The 14,682-nt window shown below is 45.5% G+C and overlaps 1 protein-coding gene across 6 annotated transcripts in view; it reads left to right on the forward strand.

Moving 5' to 3' along the window:
• The window catches only part of RASGEF1A (RasGEF domain family member 1A), a 216,782-nt gene that overhangs the window by 46,660 nt on the left and 155,440 nt on the right, over nucleotides 1-14,682 (forward strand). For 5 of the 6 annotated variants that reach the window (XM_049103346.1, XM_049103349.1, XM_049103350.1 and 2 more), the window contains exons 3-4: nucleotides 2,142-2,244; nucleotides 14,539-14,650. The gene's annotated coding sequence lies outside the window, so the exon portion shown is untranslated. Of the gene's footprint in view, nucleotides 1-2,141; nucleotides 2,245-13,827; nucleotides 13,859-14,538; nucleotides 14,651-14,682 lie in introns of all 6 variants that reach the window. The other variant, XM_049103348.1, reaches the window with a different exon arrangement.

Raw genomic sequence — 14,682 nt, forward strand, 5'->3', positions numbered from 1 at the left:
ATCTTGGAGAAGGAGGAAGGGGTCTCCGTGGAGCCTGGATAGTGTGTGTGGGAGGTCTGGGCATGGTGAGGGAGGATAAGTGTGGATGAGGGGAGCGAGGGGGTGGGGCTGGGGAGACAAGGTCTGTGTATGTGTGTGTGTGTGTGTGTGCTACGTGGTGGGGAGAAGCCACTCATGAGGAGGAGACTGGGGTGTGGGGACACAGAGTAGGGGAGGCCCAGAAGGTTGTGGCCAGAGCTTTGGGAGATCCAGACTTGGGGTGGGGCTTGGGACCTGGGAGAAGAGGACCTGGGCTTGTGTCGGGGAGGGGCCTGAATGGGGGTGTGGTGACACTGGGGGACATAGGAGAGGGGGTTTGGTTGTGGAAGGAGGCCCAAGTGTGGGTGGAGTTGGGTATTGGAGGAGGGTCAGTCCCTGGGGTGGGGAGTTGTGTTCCAGCCTGCCCTGGCTTTGGGGAAGGGGCCCAGATGTGGGGCTGACAGACATGAGGGTGGATCCCAGAGCTTGTGGAGTGGCCTAGGATTAGGGGGACAGAACTTTGAGGTCATCTGGTTGTGGGAGATGTGGGGGAGGGGGTCTGGACATGGGCAGGGATCTGGGCAAGGGAAGCTGGAGTGGAGGGTCATCTGACTGTGGGCAGTGGCCTGGCTTGGGTGAAGTTGGGGGTTGGAACCCAGGCTTAAGCTTTGGTAGCTTTAGTAGCTCAGAAATGTTCCCATCAGGACTGTTTTTGATAGAAGGAAACCCAGTGTTAATATACAATGACTAGAGAAAGAAAATTATGGCATTTCTTGGGTTATTTGGTGGTGAAGTGAGTGATTTAGTCATGGATTAGGGTAAATACCAGAGTATGGAATGAAAAAAAGTTGTAGAAGAATGCCATTTATATATAGATTAAGACTGTATAGTGTAAAACTATGAATGAAAGTACTGGAATAGATAATATAAAAAGTAAGTGCACAGTTCAGATAGGGTTGCCTCTAAAAAGCAAGGAACAGAGTGAGGTCATGTGTGTACAGAGAGGCTTCACCTGCCCCAGTAATAACAGGTCTGTTAAACAGGACTTGGTGCTAACTTGTTTGACTATCGTACTTTATGTTGTGCAAGAAAATCAACCAGAGCACAGGTGAAGCATAGTTGATGCTTGGCAGGAGGAAGCTATGAGGGAGTAAAGGGACTACTAATTTAAGGAAGGCCTTCCAGGTTTTTCATGGGAATGGTACAGCTGGTTTCTGAAATGGGAATAGAGGGATTATTCTGAGGACCAGCAGCTGTTGTTCGGACAGCCTGGGATCAATGAGGAATGGAGGGAATGTTCTGAGGATTAGCAGCCGGTAGGCTGGGCAGGCCAGACTTTATGGAGAGGGATGAAGAGGAAGAGGTGGGGGCTAGGTTGTGTGGATGGATGAGGAGGCACAGCTGAGGGGATGGGACATTTGATAGCCACCGGAGCCAGGTCTCACATCTCAGGTCCTTTAGAGTCTCTCAGACATTTAGTTGGATACTCACAACTGACGAGTTTAGAGTCACTGTATCCATTTTACAGACAAGAAACTGAAGTTTGGAGAGATTAAGTGAATTTCCCCAGGCCAGTGTGACTCCAAGTTTCCTTGTCTTTTTTTTTTTAAAGATTTTATTTTTTTTTATTCATGAGAGACACAGAGAGGCAGAGACACAGGCAGAGGGAGAAGCAGGCTCTGTCTGGAGCCCGATGCGGGACTCAATCCCAGGACCTGGGATAACCACCTGAGCCGAAGGCAAAGGTTCAACTGCTGAGCCACCCTGGTGTCCCCCAAGGTCCCTCATCTTAACACTGTTCAGTATCACACTTTGCAACATGAACTCATTGACTCCTCACCACACTGCTGTGAGGTGGACCCTATCAGTATTCTGTTTTATAGTCAAGGAAGTGGAAACACAGAGAGCCAGATGGTAAGTAGTGAGACCAGAATGAGAATCCAGGTCAGGTGCCATTATCTAGGCCTCAGGGCCAGTGACAGTGACAGTGGTGGTGGTGGTGGTGCTTGAAGAAACTGAATGTGGCCAAGGGCTGACAGGCAGTGGGGAGTGTAAGAAGGGAATGCAGGAGGATAGTGGGTGGAACATGTGAGTTCCCGTCTAACCTCTCCATCCCTCCACAGTTACTGCATCCCCAGTTCTCCCAGAGCCTGCCTGGTGCCACAGGCACGGATGCAGTCCTGGTTCTGCTGGTGAAGTGGTGAATGAGTGGAGTGCTCGGTGCAGGTGAGGAGGTGGGTTGGGACAGGACCTGTTTTTTGTCAGCCAGGCAGAAGTCTTCACTGAAACCCAGGGAGGATTAACGGGCCCTCCAAATTCACAGCTGTTTATCAGCCTCAGTAAGAGAGCCAGTTGGGAGAAAGCCCGCAGTAAGTTTTGTTTTCTCCCAGGCAAGTGCCGTAGGCATTTTTATGTATATGAAAATGTACATCATGTATACGAAAGAGGATAGGCAAACACTGGCTAGAGGAGAGCTGGGGTGAAGGTCTGGGAAGCTGGACAGCTGGACCTACTGCAACAGGGCAGCATCCTAGTCCATCCGGGGAATGCCCTGCAGTAAGCTCCCTTCCTTACCCCCCTCTCTTTCATCCTTCTGGGTCTCTGAGGTGTTTGCCTCTGTATTTCTGTATCTTTGCTATGTCCAGGTGTCTCTCAAAGGTTTGCTACATTTGCTCTTGTCTGACATTCCTGTGACTCCAGATGTCTCTGTGGTACCTTTCAGGCCAGGCCCAGCCACTCGCCCCTAGGTAGGCACCAGGCCAGGGGTTACCTCATCATTTTATCCACCCAGGGACCTTCCTGGGGCTTGACCTCTGAGTCAGGCAAGTAAAGGTGTGGGATTTCCCTGCAGTTTTCGTTTGTGGGAGACAGGGACGAGTCCACCCCGCATAGCCACAAGGTGGCAGTAGAGGACTGTTGCCGCGTTACTTCCTTGCCGAGACCCTCCCAGGTTAGGAGGACTCCCAGGTTTGGGATTTGGGGGCTTTTTGTTTTGTTTTATTTTTTAAAAAAGATTTTATTTATTCATTCCTGAGAGACCCAGAAAGAGACGCAGAGGCATAGGCAGAAGGAGAAGCAGGCTCCATTGTAGGGAGCCCAATGCGGGACTCGATCCTAGGACCTGGGAATCACGCCTGAGCTAAAGGCAGACGCTCGACCCCAGAGCCACTCAGATGTCCCAATTTGGGAGTATTTGTTCAAATTTGAAGTTTTCTTTAAAAGTCAGAACTAGCCTACCAATTCTCATGACATTTAAAAGGTTTATGGGGTTCCTACTGTGCCAGATGTTCTTTGTTGGTGCCCAGGTTCCTTTATTCTAAACTGGGGTTGATAGAATAACCTACCTAGTGGAGGTAATGTGACATGAGCCCTGCTGCAGACTTAGTGCCTAGTGAGCACCATTATGGTCACATGCTCCTATCCATGTTCACTGCTGACTGGTGCTACCCCCATCCTGGGTCAGGGATCCCCTGGGTGCACTAGGGCAGGACCATCTTTGGCTTGACATTACTAGGGTTTTAGTGGGAAAAATTTGTCTTCATATAGTGTCCAGGTGCCTTGACAAGTATACTTAACTAATCATGAAGGATCTGAATATGTATTTTTATCACTGAATACATCTTATCTATCTAGAAATGTCAAAAAAATTCTGTGTAAACATTATATTTATACATTTCTTAACCACTGTACAGCTGGAAATGCCTATCTTTACTTAACTACAAATAAAAATGTGTATATTTTTGTACATTTTACCATTTTTCCACCTGGAATCAGTTTAAGCACCATTGTATACTTTTTCTTCATTTTTTCAGTATTTATGTAGCCACTATATTTGTCTAACCATTCTCCATATTTATATATAATTTTTACTAAAACAGTCTACAGTCTTCTGTAGGAAGATGGTTGTATAATACCCTTCATAGTTGGCACATCAGATTCTAAATTTTTGTTTTTTTAAAGATTTTATTTATTCATTCATGAGAGACACAGAGAGGCAGAGACACAAGCAGGCCCCATGCAGGGAGCCCAACGTGGGACTTGATCCCAGGTCTCCAGGATCACACGCTGGGCTGAAGGCAGCACTAAACCGCTGAGCCACCCGGGCTGCCCCTCTGCCTCAGTTTTACAGAATGTCTTATGTACTACATGCTTTATATCACTGACATGTGCGCACCTTGCCAGTGCTCTTCATGAGGACCTTTTTAAGCAGACTGCTGTTTTCCATCATTCTGAGCAACCATTTTCTGGGAGGACCTGGTAGGTGTTTGGATCCAGAGTTTGTGGTCAGAGAATCACCTGGGGATTCAGAGAATCAGCCTGGGGGAAGGAATGGTGGGCTTTGGTTTTCTCACAAGCAAAAGGGGCCTATGAGTTAGGATTCGGCATTATTCGACACCCAGGGTTTAATAGATAGATGTTTCTGCCCCCTCCAAATTCAACTGCCGAAATCTAATTCCCAATGTGATTGTATTAGGAAGTGGAGCCTTCTGGAGGTAGACTAGGTCATTGAGGGTAGGGCCCCCATGATTGGGATTAGTACCTTTATATTTTTACTTATTTATTTAAATATTTATTTATTTATTAAAGATTTTTATTTATTCATGACAGACACAGAGAGAAAGAGAGAGGCAGAGATACAGGCAGAGGGAGAAGCAGGCTCCACACAGGGAGCCCGACGTGGGACTCGATCCCGAGTCTCCAGGATCACGCCTTGGGCTGAAGGAGGCCCTAAACCGCTGAGCCACCCAGGCTGCCCTAAATATTTATTTATTAAAGTTTTTTTTTCTGGGATCCCTGGGTGGTGCAGCGGTTTAGCGCCTGCCTTTGGCCCAGGGCGCGATCCTGGAGACCCGGGATCGAATCCCACGTCGGGCTCCCGGTGCGTGGAGCCTGCTTCTCCCTCTGCCTGTGTCTCTGCCTCTCTCTCTCTCTCTCACTGTGTGTCTATCATAAATAAATAAAAATTAAAAAAAAATAAAGTTTTTTTTCATTTATTTATTTGGAAGAGAGAAAGAGCACAAGCAGGGGGAGTGGCAGAGGGAGAAGCAGACTCCCTCCTGAGCAGGGAGCCGGATGATGTGGGGCTTGATCCCAGGACCCTGAGATCATGACCTGAACTGAAGGCAGACACTTCACCAACTGAGCCACCCAGGTGCCCCTGGATTTGTATGTATGTATGTATGTGTTTATTTATTTGAGACACAGTGAGAGGGGCAGAGACATAGGCAGAGGGAGAAGTAGGCTCCCTGCGGGGAGCCCGATGTAGGACTCAATCCCAGGACCCTGGGATCGTGACCTGAGCCAAAGGCAGACGCTTAACCACTGAGCCACCCAGGTGCCTGATTTGTACCTTTTTATTTTTTATTTATTTTTTTAAAGAACAACATCTTTATTTATTTATTTTTTAAATTTTTATTTATTTATGATAGTCACACACACAGAGAGAGAGAGAGAGAGAGAGAGAGAGAGGCAGAGACATAGGCAGAGGGAGAAGCAGGCTCCATGCAGGGAGCCCGATGCGGACTCAATCCTGGGTCTCCAGGATCACGCCCTAGGCTGAAGGCAGTGCCAAACTGCTGAGCCACTCCGGCTGCCCATTTTTCCAAGATATATTTGTGTTGTAGCATAAATCAATACCTCATTCCTCTTTATGCTCAAATAATATTCCATTGTGTGGGTATATCATATTTTGTTTTCCATTTGTCCATTGATGGACATTTAGGTTGTTTCCACCTTTTGGCAGTTGGGAATAATGGTGCTATAAACATTTGTGTACAAGTTTTAGTGTAGAAATTGGTTTTCGTTTCTTTTGAGCATATATCTGTGGGTATAATGTCTGGGTCATATGGTAGCTCTCTTTAATTGCTTGAGAAATTCACAGACTGTTTTACGAAGTGTCTGCACCATTTTACATTCTCATCGAGTATAGTGTTATAATTTCTTCACATCTTCATCAACATTTATTGTTAGCTGGCTTTTTTGATACTAGACATCCTAGTGGGTGTGAAGTGGTATTGTGGTATTGATTTGTATTTCTCTGATGACTGTATCAAGCTTCTTTTCATGTGCTTATTGGCCATTTTGTATATCTTCCTTGGAAAAATTTCTATTCTGATTCTTTGCTCACTTATAAACAGGGTTATTTGTCCTTTTATTATTTTATTCTTTTTGATGCTATTGTGAGCATTTTTTGAAGTAAATTTTTGGATTGTTCACTGCAAGTGTGTAGAAATACAGTAGACTTTTGTATATTCTTATTTTATCCTGTAACCTTGCTGAACTCATTTTTTAGTTCTTAAAATAGTTTTTTTTTTTTTAGTGGATTCTTTAGGATTTCCTATAAACAAGATCATGTCATCTGTGAGTAGAGATGGTTTTTACTTCTTCCTTTAAAATCCAGATACCTTTTAATTGTTTTTCTTGCTTAATTGCCCTGGCTATCATCTCCAGTACAATTTTGAATAGGAGTGGCAAGAACAGACATCCCTTGTCTTATTCCTGATCTTAGGAGAAAAGCAATCAGAATCCTGATTCTCCACCACCTGTTCTGGCTTGCTTCTGTTGTTGTTTGCTTGCTTATTGATTTGCGACTTCACTTGTCTGTTTTAGTGGAGTCTATTTTCCCTACAACTGAGCCTCTGATGACACTCCTCAAAGAGTGTAGTCTTAGGCAAGTGCACCCTGAGGTGATCATATTTTTAGCAGGGTTCTTTTTGACTCTTTCCTTGATCTCTCTGTTTAGCTGTCTGCCTCATTTGGTATTACAACAATGTTAGGTTCCAGTGCCCTGGGCATAAATTGCTCATTGGTCTGATCCAATTAAATTCAGGCAAGGGAAGTTTCAGAGGCTGCCTTTTTTTTTTTTTTTTTAAAGATTTTATTTATTTATTCATGAGAGACACACACAGAGAGAGAAAGAGAGAGGCAGAGACACAAGGAAGAGGGAGAAATAGGCTCCATGCAGGGAGCCGGATGTGGGACTTGATCCCTGGTCTTCAGGATGACGCCCTGGGCCAAAGGCAGCGCTAAACCGCTGAGCCACCCCGGCTGCCCCAGAGGCTGGATTTGGAGTAGGTGGGCTATTAGCTGTCTTTTTTTCCTGGTTGTCTCTAGTGAATTAGCTGGCCTATGCTTTAGTTTGTTGCTCTTAATCAAGAGGAACTATTGTTTTTAAGAGTGTCCTTAGAAATCCCTGGGTGGTGCAGCCGTTTGGCGCCTGCCTTTGGCTGCCCAGGGCGCGATCCTGGAGCCCCGGGATCGAGTCCCACGTCGGGCTCCCGGTGCATGGAGCCTGCTTCTCCCTCTGCCTGTGTCTCTGCCCCTCTCTCTCTCTCTCTCTCTCTCTCTGTGTGACTATCATAAATAAATAAAAATTAAAAAAAAAAGTGTCCTTAAACTTGAACTTCTCTACACTCCATTTCAAACAAAGTCAATTTCTTTGTGGAGAGCTTCCAAGCTCTTTTCTAAATGGCTGCCTCTCTCCCCCAGGCAATATCTGTGATCTATTTACGGAGCCGAGTGGGTGTGGTAGCCTCTGGTCTTCTCAGTTTACTTTCCCAGGTAGTGTCAGAAATGAATTGTAGGACAGCCAGCTGGTGTTGCAGAATTGTATCATGGGTAGAAAACACACATATCTGGTGTCAGGAGTGTTATGAGTTAAAGTAGTATGAGAATAAAGAGAAATACGAGGGTGTTTTTCATTTTTTAAATAATATTTTATTTTTAAGTAATCTCACCCAGCATGGGGCTGGAACTCACAACTCCAAAATCAAGAGTCACATGCTCTAACAAATGAATCAGGAATGTTTTTCTTATGCAAAGGGTTACTGTATTTCACCAGGAGAAGCAGGACACCAGCACTTCTCACTACCTGGAGTTAGTGTCAGATCCCATAGTCTAAGGGTTCACCCCCTCAAGACTACAACACTTCAGATGCCAATTGCAAGTTCCATATTGCCATCTGTACTTATGACTAACTGGCTATAAATTGGGGTTCCTATGACACCCTCCTAGGGGCTTACAATTTGCTAGAGTGGCTCACAGAACTCAAGGGAATACTTACTTATATTTAGTATTATTAAGGGTATAATTAAGGATATAATGAATAATCAGATGAAGGTATACCTAAAATGAGGTCTAGAAAAGTCTCAAGAGCAGGAGCTTCTGTCCTTATGGAGTTGGGGTGTGTCACTCTCCTGGTATAGAAGTGTGTTCACCAACCCAGAAACTCTCCAAATCCCATATTTTCAGAATTTTATGAAGGCTTCAGTATATACATGGAGGCATGATCTATCATTAACTTGGTCCTCAGCCCCAGAGGATGGGGGATGAGGTTGAAAACCTCAAATTTCTAATCATGGCTTGGTCTTTCTGGTGACCAGCTCCCATCCAGAAGCTATCCAGGAACCCACCAAGAGTTGCCTCATTAGAATTAAAGACACTATCACCCAGGAAACACTAAGGGATTTAGGAACTCTGTGTCAGGAACTGGGGTCAAAGACCAAATATTAGAAAAAAGATGCTCTTACTGCTCTTATCACTTAGGAAATTATAAGGGTTTTAGGACCAGCCAGGAACTGGGGACAAAGATCAGTATGCATGTTGTTAATTATTTTACACCCTTGTTGGGGCCTGAGGGAAGAGGGAGACTTGTCTTTTTGGCTACATCTGCCCTGAGTAGAGCTTTTGTCAAACTAAGCCGAGGAAAGGAGAGGAAGGACAGAGCAGGATGCGGTTCAAATCCAGACTCTCATTCTTCTTACTGAGTTTTAGTAGATTTTCTTGAATAAATGTTTCTTCACTTATTGAATACCCTTTGGACAATTGCCAGAGACTTTAAATGGTGTGGTAGTAAAAAAGTAATTTTTACCAGCTTTGCTTGTTTCAGTAGGGATTGGGCTCCTCATGCAGCCATCCTGGAAGTGGAATTCTATGAACGGGATTTCTTAACAAGTGCTGTGGTCTTTGCAGAGACCCTCAGAGAAAGGCCCTCCAATTTGGTTCTGCCCTCAGCCACTGCCTCCCATTCTCCCACCGTGGTACGGAGGAGTTGTTTTCATATATTACATGTCTTTATTTAGCTTGTATGGATGTGTGTCCTCATTTTGTTCCACAGTTTTTACCAAAAGTCCTTCAAGCAGGGAGGTGGCAGCAGCTTGGCCGGCCAGTATGTCTTATACATGGATCACTGTTGCTCCAAGGATTCCCCATGTAGTCCACTAACAACCCACCTTCCAAAGCTTACTTGTACTTCTCACTTTTCACTGCCTTGTTCTTTTCTTTGGGAAGATTTCTTCCTTCCTGGGGAGGTGGCAGGATGGGGGGGCGGGTTCCCAGGCCACAAATCACCTTGGAGCCTAAGGGCAGCCCCTACAGATGGAGGTCTACAGAGATAAGCCCCAGGTAGCCTGACACTTGACTGGCCTCATGGCAGGGGAGTGGGGCCAGCAGCTGAAGGAAGCTTTGTGCTCTGTGTGGCTGTCATTGGCAAGTGCTTGACGGTAAGCTTTTGAGAGCCCAGGCACTCGCTTCAAAGGCATTCATCTCGATCAACAGACTGCCACCTACATGGCACAGCTACTAGCTGTACGACTAGATAAGGTGCCAGGGCTGCACCATCCATGAAGTTCCCCTCTTACAAATCCCTGGGGGATCTAGATAACCCACCCCAATTCCTGCTCTTATGTTTTAAATTGGCCAATAAAGAGTGAACCTCTGAAGCTCTGAGCAGCCCAGGCACCAAGGAGAGGCAAGTGGCTGAGTATGACTTCAGAGCCAGGCTTGCCTTGCCGTCCTGCTGCAGGGGGGGGGGCACTGGGACCATGAGGAAAGATTTTGGCTGTGCTCATTCCTCCCCCTCCCCCTTTCCAGAAATTCTATTTCTTTTTCAATTTCCCCATCCTGGGAAAGCCTTCCGACTTCTATAGCTTTATCTGGCTTATGTCCACCTGCTCCCCCAGACCTTTGTCATGCCCTTCTCCAAACTTTGCCCTCCACCTTCTGCTGCAGCTGGTTGGCTTCTTCTGTGTACCTCATCTAAACCTGTCCCTGGGGGGAAGTGCCTTGCCTTCCCTGTGCCACAGCAGTCCCGGAGCTGGGGGCCCAGCAGCCCATGTTCACAAATGTCTGCTCAGTGCCTGCTCACTAAGGCAGCGAAGACAAGGCGCCTGTGTACAGTGGGCCCTGGGGGTAGACTTCTCCATCAGCAAGCTGGGGGAAGGCTCCCTGGAGAGAAGTGGCAGTAAGCACTGCACCAAGGCCACGCCCATCTGGGACACAGGGTTTGTAAGCCTGTCACAGAGAGAAGTTTGGCCAGGAATAAAGTTTCAGAGGCTGATTTTCTGCTCCTGACCTGATGCTCTGTCTGCTCCTGACCTGATGCTCTGTCCAGGGTTTGATGGGCAGATTCGACTGGCAGTGAGCCACACCCTGAGGCTGGGAGGCTCCTGCTGCCCCAGGCTTCTATTTAGGGCTGCAGGGGCAGGGAAGCACCAATGAACCACCTGCTGTTTGCTGCCAGAACAGTTGATGGAATCAATTGGTGTCAGTGGGCACCCACTGAGATGTCCTGCTCTAGAGACCTGGGAACATCTACGGAAATCTGGGGTTGCCACATTGTTTTCTGTGTATTTGGGGAAAAAAATTGTGCTCGAAAAAATGAATAGCTGAGACAGTGTGCAGTGAGCAAATAGAAGCCTGGGAACCTTTCGGGGCACAGCAGGGTCTTCTTTCTTGTGGTTTATGGTGCGGTATCACAAGATGAGGCCAAAGGTCTGGTATCCAGAAGGAGGCAGACACTTGACTCTAGGCCCCCTGCATCCAGGCCAGGACTTCAGGGGCTGCTCACTGTACCTGGAGCAATGAGAGAAGCACCAATCCTGAGACCTGGACGGCCCCCTCCACTCCCCAGTCCACACCCAGGCTGTTCAATATAAAAACATAATTCAGGGGCACTGGATGGCTCAGTGGGTTAAGTGTCTGCCTTCAGCTAGGGTCATGATCTCAGGGCCCCAGGATCAAGCCCTGAATGGGGCTCCCTGCTCAGTGGGGTGCCTGCTTCTTACTCTGCCTCTCTCTCTGTCCCTCCCCTGCTTCCCCGCACTTGTGCTCTCTCGAATAAATAAAATCTTAAAAAAAATTCAAGCTAAGGTAGACTGGCAGAACTGAGAAGAAGGTTAATGGGGGACAGATAAATAATCATCTATCTGGTCCAGGCTGGTACAGCAGCTCTTATTTCTCCAGAGCACTGCTAGTGATGGGATGTCTGCGGGCAGGGGAGCGTGAAGGGAGAGGGTACCACCCTGGCCTCGCCCTCCCAGCATTGCTGCTGGAGGTTGTCCTTGCTCTAACCAGCCCCTGCTCCGCCTTCTTCTGTTTCAGAGGTGCATGTGTCTATGTGGAAGGTTAGAAATGTAGCCACATCAGGCTGTGGATGGTGAGCCTGCCTGCTACTCCATGCAAGGCTGAGTGGTGCTGAGGAGGAACTGGGGAGAACCACTGCTGAGCTCAGCCTGCTGGCAGCCACACCTCTGCCAGAGAGCCCTTGGCCCCAAGGAGCAGCATCTCTTCTTGAAGCCCATCCCCCTGCTCTCTCTGCAGGCAAATACTGGTCTGCTTTCTGCCACTATAGATTAGTTTGCATTTTCTGGAATTTTATATAGATAAATTCATACAGTATATACTCATTTGTCTGGCTTCTTCCCATCAGCATAATTGCTTTGAGATTCATCCGTCTTACTGTGTTCACTCTTTTTATTGCTGAGTAGTGTTTCATTTTATGGATGTGCCATAATTTGTTTATCCATTCTCAAGCTGATGGACATTTTAGGTCGTTTCTCTTGTTTGGCTATTGCAAATAAAGCTCCTAAGAATGTTAGTGCATAAATCTTTATTTGGGCATATATTTTCTTTCTTTTCTTTTTTTTAAGGCTTTATTTATTTGAGAAAGAAAGAGCATGGATGGGGGAGGGGCAGATAAATAAGCAGACTCCTCACTGAGCAGGGAGCCCTACACTGGGCTCAGGCTCCATCCCAGGACTCTGAGATCATGAACTGAGTGGAAGGGAGACACTTAAAGACTGAGCCACCCAGGTGCCCCCATAAATTTTCATTAAACTTGGGTAAATAGCCAGGAGTGGAATGACAGAGTTGAATGAAATTTGTGTGTTGAAATTTATAAAAACCTGCTAAAGGACAGCCCGGATGGCTCAGCGGTTTAGTGCCACCTTCAGCCTAGGTCCTGATCCTAGAGACCCCGGATTGAGTCCCACACTGGGCTTCCTGCGTGGAGCCTGCTTCTCCTGCCTGTGTCTCTGCTTCTCTCTCTCCTGCGTTTCTCATGAATAAATAAATAATAATAAAAAATAAAAACCTGCTAAACCTTTTTCCATAGTGGTTGCACTATTTACGTTCCACCAGTGTAGAAAGTTCTAGGCTCTCCACATCCTTGCTGACACTGGTCTTTTTGACTGTAGCCATCCTAGTGGCTATGTAGTGGTATCTCTCTGTGGTTTTAATTTACACTTCCTTCATGACTAATGATGTCAGGCATCTTTTCCTGCACTTATTTGCCATGAGTTTATCTTCTTTGCTGAAGTGATTATTCATAGTTTTTAACCCATTTTAAAAAAAAATAGGAACAAAATCTTGTGCAAGTAAGTGCTCACAACCTTCTCCTTCCTCTGTCTTCTGATGAGGTGTTGGTGTTTTTGCTGCTTCTAAAGGGGCAGAGATGGGAAAAAGGGGCATGGGTCTAGAATGATCTATTTAGAACAGACCTGGGAGGATGGGAGCAGGGAGGGAAGGAATCAAAGAATCCTGTTGAAGGAGAAGAAGGCTAGGAGCTAGGGAGAGAGGAGGGCAGAGCTAGGGGATCTGCTGTGAGGATCCTCCCTTCACAGTCTGTCCCAGAAAAACCTAGGCTCTTTGTGTCTGCTTGCTCAAAGCTTTTGGAACTGGGTCAGTGTTACGTTTGGCTGTGTGGCTACACTGAGATGATGGGGCCAGGGGTGGGGAGTGGTTTTATTTGAGTGTTACATAAACATTGAGCAGTTGCAGTTTTACTCTTGGTCTTGGTCTTAGCAACAAAAGTACAGTGATGGAGAGGGACAGAGTGGGGAAGCATTTAAAAAATATATATATTAAAACATTTTTATTTTGCAATAATTATAGATCCATGAAAAGTTTTGCAGAAATATGTACAAGGAAGTGTCACCCTTCACCCATTTGTCCCCAAAGGTAACATCTTCCCTATATACAGTATGATATAAAACCAGGAAATTGGCAGTGCTTATTCAGATTTCAGTTTCACCTGCACTTGTGTGTGTGTGAATGTGAATAGTTCTGTGCAATTTTATCACAAGTATAGATTCATGTAACTAGCACTACACTTAAGGCACAGAACAGCTGTAACCCCAAGACTCCCTCCATCCCTCTCTCTCCCTCTCCTCTTCTCTTAACCACCAGTGACCAGTAATCTGATTTCCATCTCTATCATTTTGTCATTTAAAAAATGTTACATAAATGGGATCATACAGTGTGTTGCCTTTTGAGGTTGAATCAGTGTTGCTTTTCTCACTCAACACAATTCACTTGAAATGCATCCAAGCTGTTAAACGTATCAGTACACTGTTCCATTTTATTGCTAATTCTTGGTATGGATGTACCACAGTTTGTTTAACCACTCACCCACTGAAGGACATTTCCCCCTACCCCCCCTACCCCCAGTTTTTAGCAATTGAGAATAATGCTGCTATGAACATTTGTGATCAGATTTTGGAGTGAACATAAGTTTTCATTTCTCTGTGGCAGATGTCTAAGAATGTGATTGCTGGGTTGTACGGTGAGTGTATATTTAGTTTTATATGAAACTACCAGATTATTTCCCAGAATGGTTGTACCATTTTACATTCCCACCAGCAACGTATGCATGATCTAGCTTCTTTGTATTGTCGCCAGCATTTGGTGCCACCACTATTTTTTATTTTTGTCATTCTGATAGGCATGTAGTGATACCTGATTGTGGTTTTAATTCGCATTTCCCTAATGGCTAATGATGTTTAACATCTTTTGATGTGCTTATTTGCCCATGTATATGTTCTTTGGTGAGATGTATATTCATGTCTTTTGCTCACTCACTGAGGAGATTTTTAAAAAATTGGGTTGTCTTCTCATTGGGGTAAAAGAGTTCTTTATATTCCAGATTCAAGTCCTTTATCAGCTGTGTATTTTTCAAATATTTTCTCCAAGTTTCTAGCTTTTCTTTCCATTTTCATAGCAGCATCTTGTGTCTTTTGAAGAACAAAATTTTAATTTTGATGAACTCTACTAGTTTTTGTTTTGTTACGGATGATGCTGTTTGTGTGCTTTATTTAAGCAGTCTTTGCCAAACTAAAGGTCACTAAAATTTTCTCTTTTGTTTTCTTCCAGAAGTTTGTGCTAATTACACATAATTATCTTCAGTGTTTGATTGCTGAAATGACCTATAGGACTCATACAGTTTATACTCATGTTTTATTACAGGCGTTGCAGCTCCAGCAGAAGAAGGAAATGCACGGGAGGGGTCTGAAGATCTCAGGTGGAAGCTTCTTTGAACATCTACCACTCAGTTACCCAGGATGCACTTTGATTTCAGGTCTCAAACTACTTGTGTACTGTGTATGCAAA

Source organism: Canis lupus, chromosome 28, assembly GCF_003254725.2.
Source record: "Canis lupus dingo isolate Sandy chromosome 28, ASM325472v2, whole genome shotgun sequence".
Classification (NCBI taxonomy): domain Eukaryota; kingdom Metazoa; phylum Chordata; class Mammalia; order Carnivora; family Canidae; genus Canis; species Canis lupus.